This window comes from Suricata suricatta, chromosome 2 (genome assembly GCF_006229205.1).
Source record: "Suricata suricatta isolate VVHF042 chromosome 2, meerkat_22Aug2017_6uvM2_HiC, whole genome shotgun sequence".
NCBI classification, from domain to species: domain Eukaryota; kingdom Metazoa; phylum Chordata; class Mammalia; order Carnivora; family Herpestidae; genus Suricata; species Suricata suricatta.
Genome location: NC_043701.1, coordinates 54,122,653 through 54,148,875, shown reverse-complemented (window position 1 = coordinate 54,148,875; position 26,223 = coordinate 54,122,653). Strand labels below are relative to the sequence as shown.

The following is a 26,223-nucleotide window of genomic DNA, read 5'->3' as shown; positions in this document are numbered from 1 at the left end:
TGTGAGCAGGGCCAGGGTCGTGTTGGTTTAGACAAATTTTCCGGGGTAAAGGGAGCAGTGGGAGTAGAATTTGAACTTGAGCTGGATAGGGAAAAGTCCTCGGCTCAGCGGCTGGGACTGCGTGTGTGCGTGCGTGCGTGCGTGCGTGTGTGTGTGTGTGTGTGTGTGTGTGTTGACAATGATTATAAAGATCACCTGGCCCGGGCCCCCCGACCCTGGACAGGCACAGTCAGCCTTTCATGGCTCTTGGCTCTGAGCATGACATGCTTCTTCCTGGGCCCTAGGCGCCCGCCGATGTTACTCTAGTTATAGCAGTGTTGCCTTTTACCCCTGTTGTTTTTATGAGTTTTTTTTTTTTTTTTTTAATGTCTGCTGAGGTACCACGGACCGTGCTCAGCTACCTGCCTACGTGCTCAGATACACTCTCAAGGTTATCGGTTATTACTTTTATTGCATTTTGCAGTCCCATAGGTTTTGAGAGGAGTGCCCCAAACAATTTTTTCTCCCAAGCTGTTCTTTTTGGTACTGAATTCTGTAAAACAAGAAAATTCTCAGTAACATATATAATCATGTTATAGCAGAAACACTATGCATTTTAGCATATAGGGAGATTGTACAGGAAATAATAATAGCAAAGAGTGTGATTTCTTAATTGGCCCATATGTACATTTTTATTACCTGCCATTCTTGGGGGAGTTTCTGATCTTAAAGAGACAAATACAGGAGGAGGAAGGTTGCCTACCTGTGAATGGGGACATGTTGACAGGCAGGAGTCCTCAGTGCCCAACACTGCAGGGGTCCTGGCAGAAAGCCTCTGCAGTTGTGAAAAGACAAAGGCCGCTTGGAAAAATAAAGCAGCAGCATAAGAACTTTAATTACAGAGCTGTCAGCTTGAAGAAAAATGGTTATGGGAGAGCATGGAGGTAAAATATTTACGTTCTTAGAACGATACACATTCCTTGGGAAGCCTAGATGCAAAAAATGGGGCATGTCTTCCTCTGTGTTCTTCCCTGAAAACTAATCTTTCTCCAGGTGTCTGTAGATCAGCTGATGAACCACTTCGTGGTTTTCTAGAGGTTGGGAGTTGGAGGTCCTCGCAGTTCTTGTATTTACTGGTTTATTTGTTCCTTTATTCATTTATTTATTCACTCCACATTTGGAAAGTGTCTTTGTACTGACAGAGAATACAGAGACAAGCCTTGTCTTTAGTGTAGTTGGTCTGCTGGTTTGGATTCCTCTCACTTGTCTTTACCCTTGGGGGAGGGGAGGGTTCTAAAAAGTAGAAAATAAAGCCACTCAATTATTAGACTACTGAAGCTCCATATAAAAAAATAATAGTAATATTGAGAATTTACTATAGCCTAGACATTGTCCTCTGCCCTTTACATAAATTAATGTCACTTAATCTCACAGCCACTTGAAAACTCCAGCCATACACACTAGTCTTCCCTGTCATCTTTCTGTTCCCCCTGCCTTCATGTGGATCCATACATGCATTAAAGGTCTTCTGAACCACTGCATATACTTTCTCTTTCATCCAGCGTTATTGAGATAAAACTGACATAAAACGTTGTATAAATCAAAGGCTTACAACATGCTGATTTGATATACTTACATTTTGCAAATGATTCCCACTGTAGCTTTAGTAATCACCTCTATTATATCCCATAATTGCTATTTCTTTTCTGTGGTGAGAGCACTTAAATGGACTCTGTTAGCAACTTTCAAGTATATGGTATAGTATGGTTACTATTTAATTTTCTGAGGATTCTGCACACTGTTTTCCATAATACTATACCAATTTCCAATCCCAGCAATGCACAGGGTTCTCTATCCTCACTGACACTGGTTATCTCTTATCTTGTTGATGATAGCCATTTCCACAGGTGTGAGGTGATACTTGTATATGGTTTTGATTTGCATTTCCTTGATGTTGAGTGATATTGAGCACCTTTTCATGTACTTACTGGCCATTTGTCTGTCTTCCTTGGGGAACTATTCACTTCTGCCTATTTTTATTTATTTAAAAAATGTTTAGGGGCACCTGGGTGGCTCAGTCAGTTGAGCATCCGGCTTCGGCTCAGGTGATGATCTCAATATTCGTGGGTTTGAGCCCCGTGTTGGGCTCTGTGCTGACAGCTAGTTCAGAGCCTGGAGCCTGCTTCTGATTCTGTACCTCCCTCTCTCTGTGACTGTCCCCTGCTCATGCTCTCTCTCTCTGTCTCTCAAAAATGAATAAAAAACATAGAATAAATTTTTAAAAAATGTTTACTGTTTATTTTTGAGCACAAGAGGACAGAGCATGAACAGGGGAGGAGCAGAGAGAGAGAGGAGGACACAGAATCCAAAGCAGGCCCCAGGCTCCAAACTATCAGGACAGAGCCCATGCAGGGCTCATGACAGGAACCATGAGGTCATGACCTGAATCGAACTAGGATGCGTAACCAACTGAGCCAGCCTGGCACTCCTGCCCATTTTAAATTGGATTATTAGTATTGTTGTTTTCTCCTATTGAGTTGTACGAGTTCCTTCTATATTTTGCATATTAACCCCTCATCTGATAAGTGGTTTACGCATATTTTCTCCCATCCCATAGGATAATTTTATTTTGTTGATTGTTTCTTTTACTGTGTAGTAGGTTTTTAGTTTGATGCAGTATAGAGCCTGTCTATTGATGTTTGCTTTTGTTGTTTGTGCTTTTCGTGTCACATCCAGAAAATTATTGTCATGACCAATATCAAGGAACTTCTTCCCTATATTTTCTTCTATTTTTAGCGTATCAGGTGTTGTAAGTGTTTGACCCATTCTAGGTTAATTTTTGTGGGTGGTGTGAGATAAAAGAAGCCCAGGTGTATTGTCTTGCATGCATCTTTCCAGTTTCCCAGCACCATTCGTTGAAGAGACTATTCTTTCCTCATTGAGTGTTGGCTTCCTTGTCAAATGTGCGTTGATGATATACGGGAGGGCTTACGTCTGGGCTCTCTGTTCTGTTCTGTTGGTCAGCGGGTCTACTCTTGGGCTCGTACCAAGCTGTTTCAGACTCCATCTTCATGGTACAGTTTGCAGTCAGGAGGTGTGATCCATCTAGCTTTGTTCATTCTCAGGACGGCTTTGGCTGTTCCCAGTCTCTTGTTCCATGCAAATGTTAGGATTGTTTTTTCTATTTCTGGGGAAAATGCCCCTGGAATTCTGACAGGGATTCCATTGACTATGTAGATAGATTTCTAATGAATCTTCTTTGATTCTCTTGTCTCATTAAGTTCTCACTTCTTTCTAAATTACTGAGGTTTTCTTGTCACTTCCCTGCTTAAAAACATCAGGAACAAAGTCCAGATTCTTAACCACCTTTCAACAGTAGCTTTCCAAAATACTTTCCTGGTTTTATCTTTATTAAGAGTCCATGAAGGCAAGCACCAGGACTTTTGAGTATCTGAACTCCCAGTGCCTAAGATAGCGCCTGGCCCACTGCAGACACCCCTGAATGTTGAGTGAATGCATTTCCTTCCAGTCCCCACTGTAGGGCCAGCACTGACTTCTGCACTGACAGGCTCTTCACTGGCTGGAAAGCCTTCCTTCAGAATCCCGTCCTCCTTCCTCATTTTGGTTCTGATATAAAATCATCGATACTTTCACACAGTCTTGTGTGCCCTGTAATGCTCCCAGGATGGGCCGTAACATGTACATGTATATAACCCCACTTCTTGCCACAGTGCGTGACACTGGATGTTAATGTTCATCTTTGCACAGTTTATTTCCTACCTGTTGATTCTCCCGTTTTTTTTTTTTTATTTTTCCCCCTACTCCCAGTTTTATTGAGATATAATTGACAAATAAAATTGTAATACAAAATAGACAACATAATGAGTTAAAACATGTATGCATTTTAAAAGGATTTCCACCAAGTTAATACATGTATCATCTCACATATTTTTTAGAACACTTAAATCCTACCCTCATAGCAAATTTCAGTTATAAAATACAGTGTTATAAATTATAGTCACCATGGTATACACTAGGTCCTCAGACCATTTTCACATTTAGCTGAAAATTTGTTCCCTTTACCAGCCTCTCTCTGTTTCCCTTAAGCCACTGCAAACTGCCATTATCCTCTGTTTCTTTTTTTTTTAAATAGTTTATTGTCAAATTGGTTTCCATACAACACCCAGTGCTCTTCCCCACAAGTGCCCTCCTCCATCACCACCACTTCTTTTCTCCCTCCCCCTCCCCCTTCAACCCTCGGTTCCTTTTCAGTCTCTCAGGTTTTACATCCCTCTCCCCAACTCTCTTTTCTTCTTCCCCTCCCCCTGGTCCTCCATTAGGTTTCTCCTGTTCTTCTGTTAGACCTATGAGTGTAAACATATGATATCTGTCCTTCTCCACATGACTTATTTCGTTTAGCATGACACCCTCGAGGTTCATCCACCTTGCTACAAATGACCATATTTCATTCTTTCTCATTGTCATGTAATAATCCATTGTATATATATACCACATCTTCTTGATCCTTCATCAGGTGATGGACATTTAGGCTCTTTCCATGATTTGGCTGTTGTTGAAAGTGCCACTGTGAACATTGGGGTACATGTGCTCCTATGCATCAGCACTTCTGTATCCCTTGGGTAAATCCCTAGCAGTGCTATTGCTGGGTCATAAGGGAGTTCTATGGATAGTTTTCTGAGGCGCCTCCACACTGTTTTCCAGAGCGGCTGCACCAGTTTACATTGCCACCAACAGTGTAGGAGGGTGCCCATCTCTCCACACCCTTGCCAACATCTATAGTCCCTTGATTTGTTCATTTTAGCCACTCTGACTGGCGTGAGGGTGGTATCTCAGTGTGGTTTTGATTTGTTTTTCCCTGATGATGAGTGATGTTGAGCATTGTTTCATGTGCCTGTAAGGCCTTCTGGATGTCCTCTTTGGAGAAATGTTTATGTCTTCTGCCCATTTCTTCACTGGGTTTATTTGTTTTTTGGGTGTGGAGTTTGGTGACTTTCCTGTATATTTTGGATACTAGCCCTTCATCTGATATGTCATTTGCAACTATCTTTTCCCATTCCATCCGTTGCCTATTAGTTTTCTTGATTGTTTCCTTTGAAGTGCAGAAGCTTGTTATCTTGATGAAGTCCCAAGAGTTCAGTTTTGCTTTCATTTCCCTTGGCTTTGGGGATGTGTCAAGTAGGAAATTGCTGCGGTGGAGGTCTAGGAGGTTGTTTCCTACTTTCTTCTTGAGGGTTTTGATGGTTTCCTGTCTCGCATTCAGGCCCTTCAGCCATTTTGAGTTTATTTTTGTGTATGGTGTAAGAAAGTGGTCTGGTTTCATTCTTCTGCATGTTGCTGTCCAGTTCTCCCATCACTACCTGCTAAAGAGGCAGTCTTTTTTCCATCGGATACTCTTTCCTGTTTTGTCAAAATTAATTGGCCGTACATCTGTGGGCCCAGTTCTGGGTTCTCTATTCCATTGGTCCATGTATCTTGTTTATGTGCCAATACCATACTGTCTTGATGATGACAGCTTTGTAGTAGAGGCTAAAGTCTGGGATTGTGATGCCTCCCTTTGGTTTTCTTCTTCAATATAACTTTGGCTATTCGGGGTCTTTTGTGGTTCCATATGAATTTGTGGATAACTTGTTCTAGCTTTGAGAAGAACGCTTGTGCAATTTTGATGGGGATTGCATTGAATGTTTAGATTGCTTTGGTTAGTAATGACTTTTTCACAATGTTTATTTGATCCATGAGCATGGAATGTTTTTCCATTTCTTGGTGTCTTCTTCAATCTCTTTCATAAGTTTTCTATAGTTTTCATCATATAGATCTTTTACATCCTTGGTTAGGTTTAGTAACTAGGTATTTGATGGTTTTTCGTGCAATTGTGAATGGGATCAGTTTCTTGATTTCTCCTTCCGCTGCTTCACTATTGGTGTATAGGAATACAACCGATTTCTGTACATTGATTTTGTACCCTGCAACTTTACTGAATTCATCGATCAGTTCTAGAAGGCTTCTGTTGGAGTCAGTTGGGTTTTCCATGTAGAGTATCATGTCATCTGTGAAAAGTGAAAGTTTGACTTCTCTTTGCCAATTCTGATGCCTTTTATTTCCTTTTGTTGTCTGATTGCTGATGCTAGGACATCCAGCACTATGTTAAACAATAGTGGGGAGAGCGGACACCCCTGTGTGTTCCTGATCTCAGGGGGAAAGCTCTCAGGTTTCCCCGTTGAGGATGATATTAGCTGTGGGCTTTTCATAAACTGCTTTTATAATTTTTAGGTAAGTTCCTTCTATTCCAACTTTCTCAAGGGTTTGTATTAAGAAAGGGTGCTGTATTTTGTCAAATGCTTTTTCTGCATCTGTCGACAGGATCATATGGTTTTTATTTATTCTTTTGTTAATGTGATGTATCACATTGATGGATTTGCAAATATTGAACCAGCCCTGTAACCCAGGAATGAATCCCACTTGATCATGATGGATAATTTTTTTATATGCTGTTGCATTCAATATGCCAGTAGCTTGTTGAGTGTTTTTGCATCTGTATTCATTAAGGATATTGGTCTGTAGTTCTCTTTTTTTTGCTGGGTCTCTGGTTTGGGTATCAAGGTGATGCTGGCTTTGTAGAATGAGTTTGGAAGCTTTCCTTCTATTTCTATTTTTTTTAATAGTTTGAGAAGAATGGGTATTAGCTCTGCTTTAAATGTTGGTAGAATACCCCGGGGAAGTCATCTGGCCTTGGGCTCTTATTCATTGGGAGATTTTTGATAACGGATTCAATTTCTTCCCTGGTTATTGGTCTATTCATGCTTTCTATCTCTTCCCATTTGAATTTTGGTAGTGCATGTGCATTTAGGAATTTGTCGATTTCTTCTAGATTGTCCAGTTTGTTGGTATATAATTTTTCATAGTAATCTCTGATGATTGCTTATATTTCTAAGGGATTGTTTGTAATAGATTCTTTTTCATTCATGATTTTGTCTATCTGGGTGCTCTCTCTTTTCTTTCTAAGGAACCTGGCTAGAGGTTTATCAATTTTGTTTATTTTTTTCAAAGAACGAACTCTTGGTTTCATTGATCTGCTCGACTGTGTTTCTGGATTCTATATTGTTTATTTCTGCCCTTATCTTTATTATTTCTTTTCTTCTGCTGGGTTTGGGGTGCTCTTGCTTCTCCCCTTCTAGTTCCAGTAGGTGCTCTGTTAGATTTTGAATTTGCACTCTTTCTAGTTTGTTGAAATAGGCCTGGATTGCAATATACTTTCCTCTTAGGACTGCCTTTGCTGCGTCCCAGAGATTTTAGATTGTTGTATTTTCATTTTCATTTGTTTCCATATATTTTTTAATTTCTTCTCTTAATTGCCTGATTAGCCCACTCAATCTTTAGTAGGGTGGTTTCTAACCTCCACATTTTTGGAGGTTTTCCAGACTTTTCCCTGTAGTTAAGTTCAAGTTTCACAGCATTGTGATTTGAAAGTGCATGGTATGATCTTTATTCGTTTGTACTTATGGAGAGCTGCTTTATGCTCCAGTATGTGATCTATCTTGGAGAATATGCCATGTGCACTTGAAAAGAAATGAATTTCCTAAGTTCAGGATGCCGAGTTCTAACTATATCTATCAATTCCATCTGTTCCAATGTGTGGTTCAGGTCCATTGTTTCTTTAGTGATTTTTCTGTCCAGTTGATCTGTTCATCGCTTTCAGTGGAGTATTATTGTCCCCTGCAGTTAGCACATTCTTATCAGTAGGATTGTTTCTGTCTGTGATTGTTTTATGTATTTGGGCACTCCTGAATTTGGTGCATAGATGTTTATAATTGTTAGCTTTTCCTGATGCAGAGACCCTGTAATTATTATATAATGTCTTTCTTCATCTCTAGTTACTCCCTTTACTATAAAGTCCATTTTGTCTGATATATGGATGGCTACTCTGGCTTTCTTTTGGCTTCCAGTCGCATTATAGATATTTCTCCATCCCTTTACTTTCAACCTGAAGGTGTCTTCATGTTGAAAACGAGTCTCTTGTAGATAGCAAATAGATGGATATTTTTTTTATCCATTCTGCTACCCTGTGTTGTTTGGTTGAAGCAGTCAGTCCATTTACATTCAGTGTTATTATTGAAAAATGTGGGTTTAGAGTCATTGTGTTCTCCATAGAATTCATGTTTGTAGTGCTGTCTCTGGCACCTTGTATTCTTTGCAACATTTCCCTCATAGAGTCCCTCTTAGGATTTCTTGTAGGGCTGGTTTGGTGGTCATTAATTCTCTCAATTTTTTTTATTTGGGAACACCTTTATCTCTCCTTTTTTGAATGACAGGCTTGCTGGATAGAGGATTCTTGGCTGCATGTTTTTTCTGTTCATCACTTTGAAGATCTCCTGACATTCTTTCCTGACCTGCCAAATTTCATTAGATAGGTCTGTAACCACTCTGACAGGTTTCCCTTTGTATGTGAGGGCCCTTTTCTCCCTAGCTGCTTTCAGAATTCTCTTTTTATCTTTATATTTTGCCAGTTTCACTATGTTATGTCGTGCCTAAGGTTGATTCAAATTATGTCTAAAGGGGGTTCTTTGTGCCTCTTGAGTTTGAATGTCTATTTCTTTTCCTAGATTTGGGAAATTCATAGTTATAATTTGGTCTAGTATCCCTTCAGGACCTTTCTCTCTGTCTTCCTCTCCAGGAATTCCTATGATATGGATGTTGTTCCATATGATTGTATCACTCAGGTCTTGAATTCTTTCCTGCTCTTGGATCAGTTTCTCTCTTTTTTTTCAGCTTCCTCTTTTGCTTTAACTATATCTTCAAATTCACCTATTCTTTTCTTTGCCTCTTCTATCCTTGAGGAGGCCACCTCCATTTTATTATCCACCTCATTTATAACCTTTTTTAACTCGTCACACCTATTTACAAAGTTCCTAGTTATTGTCTCAGTTGCTTCTCTGATCTGTAGGATCTGTTTTGAGCAGTTCTGTGACTGTGACTTCTTCCTGGAGATTCTTCAGGGGAGAGTTCCTTTGTTTTGTAATTTTTGCTAGTTTTCTGTCTCTTGTCAGTTTTAAAAAGCTCGTTGTGCACTGTGCACCTGTTAGTATTGCTCTATTAATGGAGGCTTAATTGACTGTCCCGGGCCTGTTGTTCAGGAAATATTATTTTAATGGTGTCTCTCAGTTTCTCTTGTTGTGCCTTTGATTATTTTATTTCCCTACTCAGCGATATTTGGGACTCGCCGTCATGCACACTTTGGCTTGTTTCTTGGGGTAGCCCTGAGAAGGAAAACAGACAGACAAACACAGAGGGAACAGAAGCATGCAAACGCACAGACAAATCAAACAAACTAATTACAAGAGGGAAAGGAAGAAAAAAAAAGGGAGTGGAAAGAGAAGAAAAGAAAAAAGTTAAGGGGGGACAGAGACAACAAAGGACAACAGATAGTCTAAAAGTGTATAACCAGTCGAGGGGAGAGATAAGGATGAGATAAGAGAGAATATATCTGGATGGCAAGAGGAAGGAAAAAAAAAGAGGGAGAAAGGAAAAAAGTAAAATAGGGAGTAAAAATTGAAAACAATTTTAGGTAATAAAGGTAATAATAATCAAAAATATGTACAAAAAAACCCCAGCAGCTCCCCCTTGAGGATCGGTGTGGTTTGGTGTACATAGGTCTTGGGTGCTGCTCTCGGAGGCTGTTCTCGGAGGCCCTGCCATGGTGGTTGCGGAGAATGAATGGCGGTGCCCCAAGCTCTGCTGGAACTAAGTGCTGCAGGCCTCTCTAATGACTCTGATCTCCTTGTGCCACAGCTGAGCCAAGCTGTATTTTCCAGGCCTGCCTCGTTTCAAAATCCTAGTCCATGCACTTATGCTACCACAGGTGAGATGTACTTGCTTTTGCAGCTGGCTTTTTAGCCGGAATCTCACAGGGGGAGGGAGCAGTTTCTCTAGGCAATGGCAGGGATTTTTACTGTCCCTGCCTGAGTCACTAGGCGCTGCTGGAAATGACCTGCATGTTCCTGTAGCTGAAGTGCGTGCCCCCACCACCACCCCTGCCAACTCCCTGCCTGGATTGCGTAGGGGTGCGGGCTGTTTATGCCTTGTTGACACCCAGGATTTGGAATTCACTCCGCCAATGCTGGAGGCGAGATGTGCTGTGGAAATGAGGTGTGTGCTCCCACAGCCGAGGCCGAGGCGTGTGCCCCCGGGGCCCCTGCTGCCACCATGGCTGCTGGGTGGAGGCTGTTTTTTCCCTTGTGCCACCTGGGTTCGGGATTTGGGCTGCCCAGCAGTTATATATGGAGTGAGAGTTGTTCTCTCTATGTGGGGTTAAATGTTCTTTATCTGTTCTCTAGAGACAGTACTATCAGCGTGTTCAGTTTCTCTTTCTCTTCCCTTTGTCTCTCAGGGGCTCCACGTGTTTTCCCCATTTTGAGCTGGGGCTCCCACCTCCCCTGCCCCTCTCGGGCTGGCCCATTTTCCAGTCTCCCCAGTTCGCACTTACTCACTTAGGCATCTTTGAGGTTCTCTTCTTTCTGGAGTCTGTATTTTCTCCTTCCACTCTTGTAGATGAGAGTAGTGTCTTTCTCATTTCGATAGATGGGGCAGATGAAGTTACTGAGCTCCCGTCCTCTCTGCCATATTGGCTCCTCCCCATTTCTCCCTGTTTTTATTTCCCATGTTCTGGAACCATTTCCTTAATTAAAGACTTTAAGTGCTCCAGAAGATCAGGGTGCAAGTATTTGCTCTATAACTTTCTTTTAAATTGAGGGGAAATTCACATCACAGAATTGACCATTTTGAAGTGAACAATTCAGCGCATCCAGCATATTCGCAGCATTGTGAAATCACTGTCTTTATCCAGATCCACACATTACAGTCACTCCACTATTGTTGACTAGCCCTTTGACCTTCCCAGTTAGCTTCTTCCTGAAATGTGGACATGAGTGTTGACCTGGCTGTAAAGCTTGGGGCCTGTGTATGGTCAGCCCTGAAATCATGCACAAATACATACACGCCCAAGGCCAGCTCGCATCTCCTCTGTGTATGTACACGAGGTTGGATCTTCTATAAACTGAGCTTGCCACTTACTGCACCAGCAAGGTATTTAACACATGCAAGATCTTCTCCCTACTTTCCATCAAGTTGGGGTAATGACACATTTTTATCCAAGAGGAGTGAGGAGAAGTGGCTTGGATGTATTCTACTGCATCCAATCTTATGCTGCTTAAGGATGAATTTGCTACAGGCTAGATACTAGGCACAGAAAGATCACAACCCCCACTCGTAGCATTTAGGCCTGTGGAAAACATGGGGGCACAGTGTTCCCCAAAGCCAACTCCATTGTGGTTTCCATGGTGTTGGCACAGATGGCAGTGCAGGTTAAGAAGACTTCTGTCCAGCTTGGGCTCTCCTTCGCAGGGAGCCTGAGTGTCAAATTCTAACATCCAGGCTGTGCCGTGTGCTCTCTCCACTGGATACCCTACCTCTTGTTTAGTGTGCGAGGTTGGCTCGAGGGGCTGGGATGGCTGCGCCTGGTCCTGTCAGTCCACAGACACTTGTGGAGCATCTGCCAGCATGTCTGTTGCTGGGATACCGCAGTGTAGGGCCGGGAAGGTGCTGTGCCCCAGGGAGCTGCAGCATCGTTGTGTGACTGAGCAGCTCTTTTTGAAGCACCTGTAACATTAAATCTACAACCCGTGAGTATTACAGATCTCACTTAAAAAATACATTCCTGGTGTCTTCTACCTTTCATCTCTCCTGGGTAATATACTTTCTATGAAATTCTTCAGAGTACATAATTCCTTGCAGATATGTAGACTCAAGATGGCATCCTCTTATTCTGTGACTGAATATTTCCCCTGCAGGAAATACATTCCAGACAACACCTCTATTTTGTGCTTAGAATTTATCATGGACTGCATGAGGGAGGGAAATCTAGTTTGCAAACCTGTTTTAGAGAATTTACTCTTGTACTTGAAATCTGATTCTGTTTTTCTCACCAGAAATCTTATATGGCATCCCTACTTTCCTTGCCTCTTTGCATGTTCCTGAATTTTATTCCAGCATTACAGCTAATTGTTTAAGATAATTAGGTGTCCACTGTAACTTCCTAGACAGAAGTCCTTCTCTCTCTGCCTCACCTTCAGTCAAATTTCCTTCACTTTTCTTAACCCCCGTTGAACTGGAAGTCTGAATATATATATACAAACAAAACATTCTCCTTGTTTTTGAAGAAAAAGTCCCTTTGAAATCCAAACAGAGAGCCACACATTTCAAATTATGATTTTTTTCTTTCCCCTTCCCCTTCACCCTACTCCTTTCTTTCTTTTCTTCAGACTGCCCTTCTAAAAGCCTTCCGTTAAAATTTCCCTTTTTTTACTACTTTGGTTCAAGGTTTCCTTGTAGCTCTTCCTAGCAACAGGATGATTTAAAAATAACTGGGTGGTCACATGGCCTCATCAAATCTAATTCCGTTGCTTTCAGTTTCCACTTGAATTGTTCTTCTGTCAGGGGCTTGCTTACTCAACCCCCCTTTGTAGAGCGTAGAACACCACGCCAGCTGCAGGAGACACAAGATGGGAAGATAAAGGAAGGACCTTGCCAAGGAGCAGGCAGAGGCAGGCACGGGGCACACACATCCAAAGGAGCACTCCCTTCCTCCCTATTTAGAGTCCAGAAAGTACTGCAGTCAGAGGTGGTATGTGTCACCACAGAGTGTAAATGCAATGTCACATTCTGGAGCTCATTTGATGACCAGAGAGTGGCAGGAAGTGCTGGGTTCCTTGTCAGGTGCCTGGGAGCTGCTGTCCTGTCTCAGGTAGCGTGTCCCGTGCTCCTGAGTGTGGGGAAGGACAGGCATGCCGCCCACCAGAGCTACTTCTGGGCCCACCTGCTCTCTCTGGCTGAGCAACCCGGCCGATCACTTGGCTCTAGGCCTCCTTTTCCATTAGAAAGTAGATGTAGTAATGGTGACTACCACATTTGATTGCCATGAGGCTTGATACTTCTGTGGGTGCTCATGGTGTGTATATCACCGTACAGTTGCATTATGGCTTGGGGAGGGTCGGGGGACTGTGTCCATAGATGACCAGATGAGACTCCTGGCTTCATGTACAAGGATTGCTGCCCCAGAGGGACAGGAGCACTGGATGAGCTTGTCTCACTGGGGGGCATGCTCTTGGTGACTCTTGGAAGGGCCCTTCCCAGCCTGGCTCCCATATCCAGAGGTTGGCACAGCGTGCCCTTGGTGCTGGACTGGGTGGCACATGGTCATAACTGACCTCCTCCTGGGCAGTGAGAGAGGAGAGGAACTCACAGATCAGGAGCAGTGTCTCTCTCTGTACAAGCTCTTCCTGCTGAGATGTGCAGCCTGAGGCTTGTTGCCGAGGCTCTCTTGTGCACAGCCACCATCCATGGACAGACTTGTATCTTTAAGAGCGGAGGTGGGAGACAGCTTGGGAGGCAGAAGTAAGTGCAGCATGTTCCGTGGGCATGTAGATGGGCAAGTTTCCAAGGGTGGGGCCAGGGACCTCAGGACCTTCTCCAAAGTTGACAGTGGTGGATGAGCCTCGCCTGGAAGGCTGGCAGGACCTCAGAGCCCACCCACTGTACAGTGGTCACCAGGATCCACCCATGTTTCCATGTCTTCTTCAGACCAGGCCAGAGTGTGTGTAGCTGACACAGGGCCCTCCAGAATGTCAGGGGAATTGTGAGGGAATTAATTACAGTACAAAGACTAAAAACCACAATCGCTGACGTGTACTGAGAGCCTCCTAGGTGCAGTGCCCTTTCTGAGGTTGTTAGATGTGTGATCACCTCCAGGATGCGTGGCCTCTCTTCCTTTATCTATGTTTCAGCTGAGGGGTGCATGTCTTTCTCTGGTCCTTTGGTACCATGTTCCATCATCAGACTTATTGTTGCCAAAGCCAAACATTCGTGGTCTCCTTCCTCCCTAGACTGGGAGTCTTGCTGATTTTTATCTCTCTGTGCTAACACAGGCTGACACAGAGGGTGTTTGGGGCACCTTTAGTAACTGAACAAATGGTAGCTTGCAGGGGGGTGGAGAAGGCAAGAGTGAGTCACTGTCAATCTTTAGTGATGGAAAACGTCTTAGGGACTGGAAGTCAAGACCTTCTCTAGTCCTACTCTGCCATTAGGTTGTAGTGGGGTCGTGGGCAAATCTGACCTTTCTGAGTCCCAGATTCCTCTGTTAGGTAGTCTCCAAGGTCTCATCCTGTGTATTCTGTGACACCCTGTGGCTGTCTGTGCCAAATAATTTATAGCACAGAGAATAAAAGCTGAATGATAGAGCAGGCTTATGTACTGTAGCAGAAACAGCATACCAATGTGGGATGGATTTTAGCTCAATAAAGTTCCACCCTTCCTGCCAAATACAAAACAACCACCTAATATTTTCTTTGAAAGCAATGAGTCGTCTTTCTTCTGCAGGTCTTAGTATTGACACAACTGTAGGAAAAAGAGGTTAATCACACAGCCAGCCAGTGGGGTGGATCTAGGGGCCTGTGAGCACTTACTGTTTCAGAGTCTGAGGTTCCTAGGACATCTTCCTAGGAGGTGCTGAGCTGCAGCTTTGCGACAGTTATGTGGGAGAATGCTTATTCAGGCAATGACTTTTTTCACATTATTTTAAACAGGCTGGAGGAAGCTGATCAGTTACATGTGCATATTTCCTGTTCTTTGTGAATGGAAATGAATCTAGTAATTCCTTCCAGAAAACAGAGGGTAGGTTAGAAGTGAGTTCAGGGGTGCCCAGGTGACTTGGTCAGTTAAGCACCCAACACTGGGACAGGTCATGATCTCACAATTTGCAGGTTCGAGCCCCAATTTGGAAACTGTGTTGACAACTTAGAGCCTGGAGTCTGTTTCAGATGCTGTGTCTCCCTCTCTCTCTGCGCCCCCCCCTTGCTCACACGCTGTCTTTCTCTGTCTCAAAAATAAACACTAAATTACATAAATAAATAAATAAATACATGCATAAATAAATAAATAAATAAATAAATAAATAAAAGAAGTGAGTTGGGTCATAACTAGACAACAATGTTTTTGAAGCAAGATAACATAGGTGCGCCCTGGAGATCTTGCAGGTGGGGAAGGTTTTACCCAAAGGTGGTCCTTGATTTATCTGTATTTTTTTTAGAATACAAGAAAACCTTAAGACCATACCTACCCTGTTTTACAAATGAAATAACTAGCAGCCAGGAGAGGTTAAGTCATTCATTTGAGCTTGCAGCTTCTTCATGCGTCTTTTGCATTCTGGTCACATCTGTGGCCACCACATTCCTTTTACTCACTTTTTAAAAAAAATTTATTTTAAGTTTATTGATTTATTTATTCTGAGTGTGACAGAGAGAGTGAGTGAGGGAGGGGGAGAGAGAATCCCAAGCAGGTGCACACCGGCTCACGAACCTCAAGATCATGACCTGAGCCGAAACCAAGAGCTGGATGCTCTAGGTTCAGATTCAAGTATCACTGAAGGAGAGAATGTGGGGAAACTTCTCGGAAGTCTGCTCCACTAGGACTCAAGGGAACCCACACCATGCCTAGCTCAGAGGAGAGAATGAAAGGGAATGGACGAATGGAAAGTGTTTTGGTCAAATACAAAAAACAGGACACATGAAAGAGAATTAATGAGTACATCATCAGGGTGTGCATTGATTCCTCTAGCATGTATTGAGTACCTGCTATTTCCAGACCACCACCGAGGGAGGGAGAGATGAGTGGGGGTGGGGCGCCATGAGACATAAACAGGAGGAAGTCAGGACCTGCTGTCCTGGAATTCACGGCCCATGGCTTACCCAGCTCAACATGCACCGAGCACTGGGCTGCACTGGGCTGCACTGGGTAGAGGCCATTCCTTCCAGTACTGCCCTTCCCTTGTGCCCAGACCATTTTCAGGCCTGTTCCCAAGTCTCACATTCAATTCTTGAAACTCCTTTTAAAGTACTCACGTTACCCTGGTTTATTCTGCCTCTCTAGGTTCACTTCCGCTGTCAGTAATTACCGGTGTGAGTGGATGAAGTGTTATTTGCAGATGTCAGGTCAATATCCTAGAAACAGGGTGTGAAGAGCCAGAACCAGGCCAGGCGGGGCCACCTTACGTGCCTGCTAGACTTGGAGGTGCCAAGATCAGTCCCAGGGGCGCTGAGACACAAGGCCACCTGTGATCATTATTAGGCACTGGTGAGCACCAGCCTCCCTATTGTGTTGTCACACCCTGAGCCTGAGGGAAAGTCAGCTGGACTCTATGTGCCCTGCTTGCCTCCCAGCAGCGTGGGGAACCTGAGGGATGTGCAGAGTGGCAAGAAGAATGGGAAGAGGGAGCAGGGGTGCCTCCTTCACCAGGCATTCCTCTGTCTGCCCCTTCCCCTGCCCCTCTCTGTTCTGCCATAAGGAGGCACCTGAGCACAGCCTCTGCTTAGCAGCCCTGGGAGGGGGAGGTGTCTGGTCTAGTCTGGGGACAGATATTCTAGAGAGGAATTTTCCTTTTTCCTTGGATCTTATTGTTGGGCTTAGCAAGGAAGATTCTTGGTGGAGCTTGTCATTTTCTTGTCCTCACAACAGGGAGAAGGATTTCCCTGATTATTTACCCTTCAGATCTGTAGGCTCCTGCTGTGGTCTAAATGTTTGTGTCCCCCAGAATTCATATGTTGAATCCTAACCCCCCAAGGTGATAGTATTATAAAGTAGGGTTTTTGGGTGGTGGTTAGGTCATGAGGGCTGAGCTTTTAGAAAAGAGGCTCTGAAGAGGTCCCTTGTTCCTTCCCCCATTGAGGGAGGACACAGCAAGGAGGTACCAGCTATGAACCATAGAGAGGGCCATCATGAGAACATGATCGTGGTCAATAATCTTGGACTTCCCAGTCTCCAGAACTGTGAGAATTAAATTCATGTTGTTGATTAGCCTCCTAATTAGTGGTATTTTGTTATAGCAACCCAAATGAACAAAGACAGCCCTGAAGTATCATGTTTCTGTATATATTGATTGGGTAAATTGATTCTTGAGTTTACAAATTGTACATAGGCCTCTCAATCAGTATACTAAACAACCTCATTATTTTTTATGAGAAAGAGTATTCCCTGGAGAGGTACCATAACCTATACATTTCCCTGTAACCACGATACATTCAGGTAGTGTCCATTCTGTTTTGTTTTTACTACTGAAGGTCCAAATTCCATTTCTAATTTTCTAAAATTTAACACAATGTTCATAAATATTTATTTTTATTTTTTTGAACATTTATTTATTTTTGAGAGAGAGAAAGAGAGCGTGAGCAGGGACGGGCAGAGAAATAGGGAGACACAGATATGAGGCAGGCTTCAAGCTTCGAGCTGTCAACACAGAGCCAAATGTAGGGCTTGAACCCATGAACTGTGAGATCATGACCTGAGCTGGAGTTGGATGCTTAACCAACTGAGCCACTGAAGAGCCCCTCATAAATAAATTTTTTATTGGAGACTACTTGACACACAGTATCCCAGTAGTTTTAGGTATACAGAATAGTGATGTGACAACTCGAGATTTTACGCAGTGCTCACCACAAGTGTAGCTGCCATCTGTCATCATATAATACTATTGAAGTACTATTGACTGTAGCCCTGTACTGTGCCTTTCATCCCTGTGGCTTACTCATTGTGTAACTGGAATCCTCCTCCTCCTCCTCCCCTTCATCCATTTTTCCCATAGAATATCCCTCTCCCCTCTGGCAACCATCAGTTTGTTCTCTGGATGTATGGGTCTGATTCTGTTTTTTGTTTTTTTTATTTGTTTTGTTTTTTAGATTCTACCTGTGAGTGAAATCACATGGCATTTATCTTCCTCTGACTTATTTCACTTGGCATAATATCCTCTAGGTCCTTCCAAATTGTCAGCAAGATCTCATCCTTTATTCTTATGTCTGGGCAATATTCCATTGTGTAGGGGAACCTGGGTGGGTCAGTCATGAAGCTTCTGACTTTTGATTTGGCTTAGGTCATGATCTCCTAGTTCAGGAGTTTGGGCCCCGTTGGCCTCAGCACTGATGGCATAAGCTGATACCTCATTGTGGTTTTGATTTGTATTTCCCAGATGATGAGTGATGTTGAGCATCTTTTTATGTGTCTGTTGGCCATTTGTATGTCTTCTGTGGAAAAATGTCTATGCAGTTCCTCTGCCCATTTTATAGTTGGCTTATTTTTTGTATGTATTGAGTTGTCTAAGTTGTTTATGTATTTTGTGCATATACAAACAACCCTATGATCATATATATCCCACGACCCTGTGATCATGACCAGAGCTGAAATCAGGAGTTGAACATTCAAATGACTGAGCTACCTATGGACCCCTCAATAGTTTACTTTTGCTTATGTGTCCCTTGACTAGAGAGACATATCTGGAAAAATGTTGCTAAGACCAGCATCATAGTCATTATTACCCTTTTTTTCTTATAGGAGTTTTTTTATGATTTCAGGTCTCACATTTTGGTCTTTAATTCATTTTGAGTTTATTTATCTGTATGGCGTTAGAAAATGTTGCAGTTCCATTATTTTCAATGTAGCTGTCCGATTTTCCCAGCACCATTAGTTGAAGACACTGTCTTTTCCACCATGTATATTCTTGCCTCCCTGCGCACAGACTAATTGGCCATATAAGCATGATTTTATTTCTGCATTCTAATTTTCTGTTCCATTGATCTCTGTATTTTTGTGCCAATGCCATATTATTTAGATTATTAGAGGTTTGTGGTGTGTCTGGAATTCTGGGATTGTGATATCCCAGCTTTTTCTTTTCCTTAAGATTGTTGTGGCTTTTTAAAAAATATATATTTTTTAACATTTATTCATTTTTGAGAGGCAGAGAGAGATAGAGCATTTGTGGAGGTGGGGGCGAAGAGAGACACACACAGAATCCTAACCAGGCTCCAGGCTCTGAGCTGTCAGCGCAGAACCCCATGCAGGGCTTGAACTCACAAACTATGAGAATATGACCTGAGTCAATATTAGACACTTAACTGACTGAGCCACCAAGGTGTTCATTCCTCTTCTGGCTATTTTTAAATCTTTTTGTATCTTTTGTAGTTCCATGCAATTTTTAGGATTATTTATTCTAGTTATGTAAAAAAAATATTGGTATTTTGATATGGGTTGCGTTGATCTATAGATTGCTTTGTGTAGTATGGATATTTTAACACTATTACCTCTTCCAATCCATAAGTATTCTATGTCTTTCCATTCTTTTGTGTTGTCCTTAATTTCTCTCATCAGTTCTTCACAGTTTTCAGAGTATATAGGTCATTCGCTTTTTCTTGGTTAAGTTTATTCCTAGATATTTTGTTCTTTTTGGCACAGTTGTGAATGGAATATTTTTCTTAATTTCTCTTTCTGCTAACTCATTGTTAACATATAGAAATACAACATATCTGTGTATTAGTTTTGTATCTTTCAATTTTACTATATTCACTCTAATAGGTTTTTTTTTTTTTTTTGGTGGGCTCCTTGGGTTTCCTAGATCTATATATAACTATCGCTGTTTGCTGAAATAGTGACAGTTTTACTTCTTCCTTACCAATTTGGATGCCTTTTATTTCTTTTCCTATCTGATTGCTGTGGCTAGGACTTCCAGTACTATGGTGAATAAAAGTGGTGGGAGTGGACATCTTTGTCTTCTTGCTGATCTTAAAGGAAACTCAGTTTTTCACTATGGAGTATGAGGTTACCAGTGAGTTTTTCACATCTGGCCTTTATTAGGTTGAGATTAAATCTGCTTTGTTGAGAGTTTTTAATCATTCACAGATTTTGAATTTTGTCACATGCTTTTTCTATGTGTATTGAGATGATCACATAATTTTTATCCTTCATTTTGTTAATGCGGCATATCACATAGATTCATTTGTGAATGTTGAGCCATCCTCGCAATCCTGGAAAAAACGTACTTGATCATGGTGAATAATCCTTGAAATGTATTGTTGAGTGTGGTTTGCTCCTATTTTGCTGAGGATTTTTACATCTATGTTCATTAGGAATATTGGCCTGTAGTTTTCTTATTTTTTAGTGCCCTTGTCTGGTTTTGGTGTCAGGAGAATGCTGGTCTCATAGAATATATTTGGAAGCTATCCTTCCTCTTATTTTTTTTGACTGGCTTTAGAGAAAAGATATTAACTTGCATTTAAATGTTTCATAGAATTTACGCGTGAATCCGTCTGCTCCTAGACTTATGTTTGTTGGGAGTTTTTGATTACTGACTCAGTTTCATTACCAGTATTGGTCTCAAGAGTTTCTATTTCTTAGTGATTTTGGTTTTGACAGATTGTATGTTTCTAGGAATTTATCTATTTCTTCTAGATTGTCCAATATGTTGGTCCGTCATTTTTCATAGTAGTCTTTTACAAACCTTTGCATTTCTGTGGTGTCAGTTGTTACTTCTCTTCATTTCTGATTTTATTTATTTGGGTCCTCTTTTCTTTTGTTTTTCTTATGAATCTTGCTAAAGCTGTATCAGTTTTGTTTATCTTTTCAAATAACCAGTTTTTGGTTTCATTGATCTTTTCTGTTCTTGTAGTTCATTTATGTCTGGTCTCCTCTTTATTATTTCTTTCCTTCTATTGACTTTGGGCTTAGTTCTTCTTTTTCTAGTGTTTTTAGATGTAAGGTTAGATTATTTATTTGAGATTTTTCTTATTTCTTAAGGGAGTCCTGTATCACTATGAATTTCTCTCTTAGAACTGCTTTCACTGCATCCCAAACATTTTGGATCACTGTTTTCATTTTTATTTGTCTCCGTATATTTTTCATTTCCTCTTTGATTTTTTCATTGACCCATTGATTGTTTCATATTATGCTGTTTATTCTCCACATGTTTGTGTTTCTCCCATTAATTTTTCTTGTAATGGATTTCTGGTTCTTGTCATTGTGGTCAGAGGAGATGCACTATATGATTTCAGTATTCTTCAATTAATGGGATTTGTTTTGTTGCCTAACATGTGAGCTAGCTTAGAGAATGTCCCATGTAAACACATTTTTTAGTATTCACTTGGTAGCAGAAATGGATTTGAACAGACAGGGTTATTCTTTTCAAAAGTCCGTCTAGTGTGATGTGTTAAAAGAGAAACTGAGGCAATTTAGAATTCTTTTTAGAGTTAATTGTGTAAACATCCATTCAAATTGGGCAATCCCATAATGGAAGTCATTAGGAGCACTCTACCAACAGGAACTTGGGGCAAGGATTTTATAAAGAAGCAAAGCAAGGACATTATTTAATGGGCTGTCTTTTAAACGGTCACATGAATGGGAAACTGTAGCTGTCTGTTTGTGAATGGTTCTTAACCCTGAGGCATTTACAGGAATTGACTCTGGCACAGGTTTTGGTTTGCTTACAGAGGCTCTAATGCCACCTCAGTTAATGGCCTCTTATTTGATTATGTTAACGGATGTTTTGTATATTTCAGTACAGATTCTGCTCAGTAGTGTTATGCAATTTTATTATCCATGAGTCCAAATGGTTCTGAGTTCTCCACATATCTGGCCCCAAGAGGTTGGAGAAAGGATTGCAGTGTGCCCTTTTACTTAGTAAACATCTTTGTACATACTGTATCTTTATAGGCTAGAACTTATTTTTGTCCTGGGATGACTTTACAGAACTCTAATTGTGTTAGCAAAGGTTATGCTTATGTTACATTTTAAATACTGCCAGACTAGACTCCCCAAAGCTATCATGGTATAATCAGCCAAGAATATGCGAGAGCACCTGTTTCCAGCCATCCTCACCAGTACTGGGTGTAATATTGTAATCAAAGTACCCGTTGTATTCTGAGTTCATGTTAGTTGATCTGTTAACTTCATCTCATCGAGTCTCCATTCTAGTAGATTGTCCCTTCTGTTTAAGGCTGGGTACTTATGAAGTGCCAGAAGGCATGGTAGGCACCTGGGCAGGACCTAAAGGAATGAGTTAGGACTGCTCTTAAGCTCAGGGTTCAGTTTGGAGGACAGATGCTGATAACGATGAACAATAATATAGTACATGATGAGAACTGAATAAATAGAGAACTAGCAAAGGGAGGATCATGCTGTATGGGGGAGAATTAGGGGTGGTGTTAGGGAAGACTTCACAAAGCTAACCTCTAAAGGGTGAGCAGCAGTTTCAGAGGCTTTAGTGAAGTATAAGGCATGGAAGTATGAAGATGCATCGTATATTTGGGGAACCAGAAGACTAGAGTTCAGGGTGCCTGGCAGGTGGCAGGAGATGAGGTGGGAAAAGGGAGTGTGAGGCTCATTGAGAGACTTCCTTCTGCACAGTGCATCAGCTTGGTGTTTCAGAAAGCTGTCAGGACAGTACATGGCTGAAAGGTAGAGACTGGAAGTGAGGAGTTTCTTGCTGTCGTCAGGGCAAAATATGGAAGGAAGGCCTGACTCAGTGAAGACAGAACTAAAGAACATGGTGGTGGGCGTAAATAGTATTTCATAGAAGAATCAGTATAGGAATAAAGGGAATCAGTTACTTGGAGGTTTCCAGTTGGACAGTGGGAGAGATCATGAAACAGACAGGTTTCGGGAGGGATTTAGCAGAAGGGGGAGTGGAGGATGTCAGCTATGTGCATGTGGAGCTTGAAGTTCTTTCAGGAGATCCCAGAAGCATGGACAGTGGGGGCTTTGTTTTTGCAGCTCAGGAGGGAGTCCAGGGGTAGGCTGTAGATTGAAGAGTTCTGAGCATGTAATTAGTAGTTCACCACCCAAGTAAAAGTAAAGCTGAGAAAGCAAGCCAGGGGTCAGCCTGACTACTTTGCATGATTTTCGAGCTAATGGGCACTGGAGTCTGTCTGCTTTAAAGACTCTCATGGCAAATTCGTATCATTCCATTTGTATTGGTCATGCTATTTGTATTTAGTTATAATGAAATTTATTAACAGATTTAAATTCTGTAAGATCATAGGACTTCATTTCTGGTTTTCATTTTCCATATTAACTTAATCTTCTGGCTAGAATTTAGTTTTCAATCTGAGAGTAAACCCATAGCTAGAGGGAGAAGTCCTTTGCGCTTCAGGATAGTGTTGAACGGAACTGATTTTCAGTGTTAGATTCTTCCTCTCTGAAAGGAGAAAAGAGGAGAAACCGTCCCAGAAACACAAGATTAGAGCCTATGAACTTGGAAGTCAGGAAAAGTCAATGGTGGTTTAAAGCCTCCTGGTCCATTTTGCCTCGTCTCACCTCCGAGGTGGGTGCAGCTGCTCTCAGGCAGCAGCGATTCAAGGGCTAGATGGCGAGGGAATGAGGAGTATAAGCACCTAAAGTGTTTTATTTCTTGACAAAGTCAAAATTCCCTAGGTAATTCCCATATGCCGACCTACGTGCACCCAGTTCTGGCTTATTCGAGATGTTTTCTAGTAAAAGATGTGCCTCTGGAGGAACAGGTCACGGGGCGGCTGTCCCTCCCGCCCTCAGAGTCTCGAGGGTGGGTGTCGTCAGAGCCACTGTGGTCCCCTCTTCAGAGCCCGGAGATTGCTGATTTTGCCACAGGGTTTATTAAGCAGATGAGAGTTAAAAGATCATCAGAGTAGGACCTTGTCTCAACAGATACGCACAGCCCTGCCTGTGAGGGACACCAGGTCACACCAGGAAGGAACAGATGCTGACATTAGTAGTCAGCTGACGGTGACAGAAAGAATGAACCATCAGTTCATCCTCACGTCTGTGAAGTTTTTGTCTTGACAGCCAGACCAATGACAGGCTTAAAACCTGTGATTGGAGAGATGAAATTCCTTTTTTTTTTTTAAAAGTCTTTCACTCACCGTTTTCACTATTTAAACTGATCAGAATATGTCCATTACTTTGACTGTGATGATTGTATCACAGGTTTTTACATATGTTAAACATCAAACTGCACGTATTAAATATGTGAAGTTTTTTGTATAACAGGTGTACCTCAATAAAACTGCTTCTTCCCTTGATCAGAAGAATAAAAACAACAAACCCCAGCACAGGCATGCACTCAGGTGCACAAACACAAACTCACACTTTTCCCCTACTCTCTTGGCTGGGTGCCAGACAGGAGTAAGGACAAGAGGCCTCAAACTTAGGTCATTTGATTCTTGGTCCTGCTGTGGACCAGACTCACCTGAGGAGTGATTCCCAGCCAAAAGGCATGGGTATTTTTTTTTTAAAGCTGCCTGATAATATCAACATGAGCCAAACTGGAGAAGCATTTTCCTGAGTGCTCCACACACAGTGTGAGCACTTGGAGAGCTACATGCTCCTCCTCAACCTCATCCTTCCCTAATTGCAGGGGAGACGTATTGCTGTTTCATTCAAATGGAGAACTTTCCCATAGTAGTTGGGGTCTGAAAGGCAAGCCAAGCTATGTTCTGCCATGTTATGCCATCATAAGGCTGAAATGAAAATGTATATTAAATATTACAGAATAATAATAAAGCTTGTTATAGGAAGGTAGTATTGGTGGTGAGTGATAGATTTTAGCATGACAGACTCAATTTTGGGCAAGAGATGGCTGTGACTCATTGATATGCATCTGGAAGTGATGCTTGAGGAATTTGGTGGGAAACCTGAAATGTCAGGGAGATTACAAATGCCCTCGTTTAGGATGGAAGAGGCGGCAACCCTCAGGATGTCGCTTTGCTTAGGAAGCAGGCAGCACACCGGGCTGAGAGTTTAAAAGTGTGTAAGGAAAAGATGAAAAGTGGGCTCACCCCCCAAGGCACTTGCTAGAGCAGTGAGCTCCTAGATGGGGGCTTAGGAGAATGATCTAGACGAGAGTATTAAAGGGATACTTTGTGATCATCTGGAACTAATTTGGGTTTGTCCCTAATGTCCTCTGAGGCTGGGCTCAGTTTTTTCAAAGGGACCATAAGACTGGGAGATCTGCGACCCACCTTGTGCCTGAGTTTGATGGGGACACTTAATAGCCTCGCGCACAATAGTTCAGCGATGAGACACGGAATTCTGATCTAAATAAATAGGTCAGTTCGGTGGACTTGTATCTGGTATAAGAGCTGTTTGTGTAAATTTGGGTAAATAAAACAGCAGCATGGCAGGATGGTCTCTAATGGAGCTCACCGTTGACTCTACCCTCAATACTTTGTCACTGATTTGAGGGACACTATGGAAGGCATGCGGTAGCGGTCACACGCACAAGCTGTAGGGGAGGAGGTCTTGGATCTTTTCTTCCTTCTTCTTTATATGTGAGTATATAATTCAAATAGTGCTTTCTTTTCATCCAGGCAGTGAACTGCTCTGATTGGTCCACATTTAGGACAGCTGATTAGTGTCCTAGAACGACTTGGTGGCGGGTCTGGGTGCTCATGCAGCCACTCCTCCAAGGTGCACAGTTTCAGTCCACACCCCTGCTCCCCACTCCCGCATCCCACACAGCGAGGCCAGCACTCCTTTAGCAGGGTGGGTTTCTTTCTTTCTCTTCCTTTGATTGTCTTATTCCAGGCAGCCTGTGGGACTTTGGGAAGATCTCTGGTTCTAGATTTCAGCGTTAAGGTGTGGCGAGAGTCCACTTGATGTTCGGGCCCAGGCCTGGTTCTCCACCTGACTTTACTGGGGCCACTGCAGTGCCCATGTGCTGTGGGATCATTGCAGCCAGAAGGGGCAGAATGGGGTGGCCTGGGTTGCACATTCCAGGGTCCCAAGAAAACCTGACTCCCATTCTTCTTTTAAGTGACAGAAGACTCAAAGGAACAGTGAATGCTTAGAGTGACAGATGAGGTTCCAGAAGCTCCTGACCAACTGAATTATACCCAGATTTCAAATGTGAAATTTAAGTATAGCTATATATAGATCCTGTGGCCCTGACTGTACAGGATGGGAAGATACAACTTGCTGAGTGAGAAAACTTGGAAGCTTTAGTTGACGGATTGCCACTGTGATTTGGCTGTGTTAAAATATTAGTACTATCCAAGGTGCAGTAAGTGTACAGATGAGACTGAGTGAACACGGAGCTTGAACCCATGAACCTCAAGATCATGACCTAAAGTAATGTGGGACACATAACCAACAGAGCCACGCAGACACCCTACCATGAATCATTTTCTTTTAATTTTTCTTCTTAAAAATTATTTATTATTTATTTATTATTAATTAAATAGTTTATTACCAAGTTGGTTTCCATATAACACCCAGTGGTCTTGCCCATAAGTGACCATGAATCATTTTCAATGTAAATTACTATTTTACACCACATGAAAGCATTAATGTATCAGCATCTGGCCATTTTCCTTTACTACAAAGATTCTGTGA

The 26,223-nt window shown here is 42.2% G+C and overlaps 1 protein-coding gene and 1 long non-coding RNA gene across 9 annotated transcripts in view; one reads left to right on the top strand and one right to left on the bottom strand.

The window, feature by feature from the left end:
- VOPP1 (VOPP1 WW domain binding protein) overlaps positions 1 to 26,223 on the top strand; it is a 112,955-nt gene that overhangs the window by 27,595 nt on the left and 59,137 nt on the right. The gene's annotated exons all lie outside the window — the stretch shown is intronic.
- On the bottom strand, positions 432 to 16,122 carry LOC115281117. Of its 3 annotated transcripts, none has more exons than XR_003904080.1 (3): positions 15,945 to 16,122; positions 743 to 1,272; positions 432 to 532 (listed from the first exon to the last, which is right to left on the bottom strand). It is a non-coding gene; the product is annotated as an uncharacterized LOC115281117 (long non-coding RNA). The 3 variants fall into 3 exon arrangements; XR_003904081.1 differs by having other exon boundaries at positions 15,950 to 16,122; XR_003904084.1 differs by having other exon boundaries at positions 15,998 to 16,122.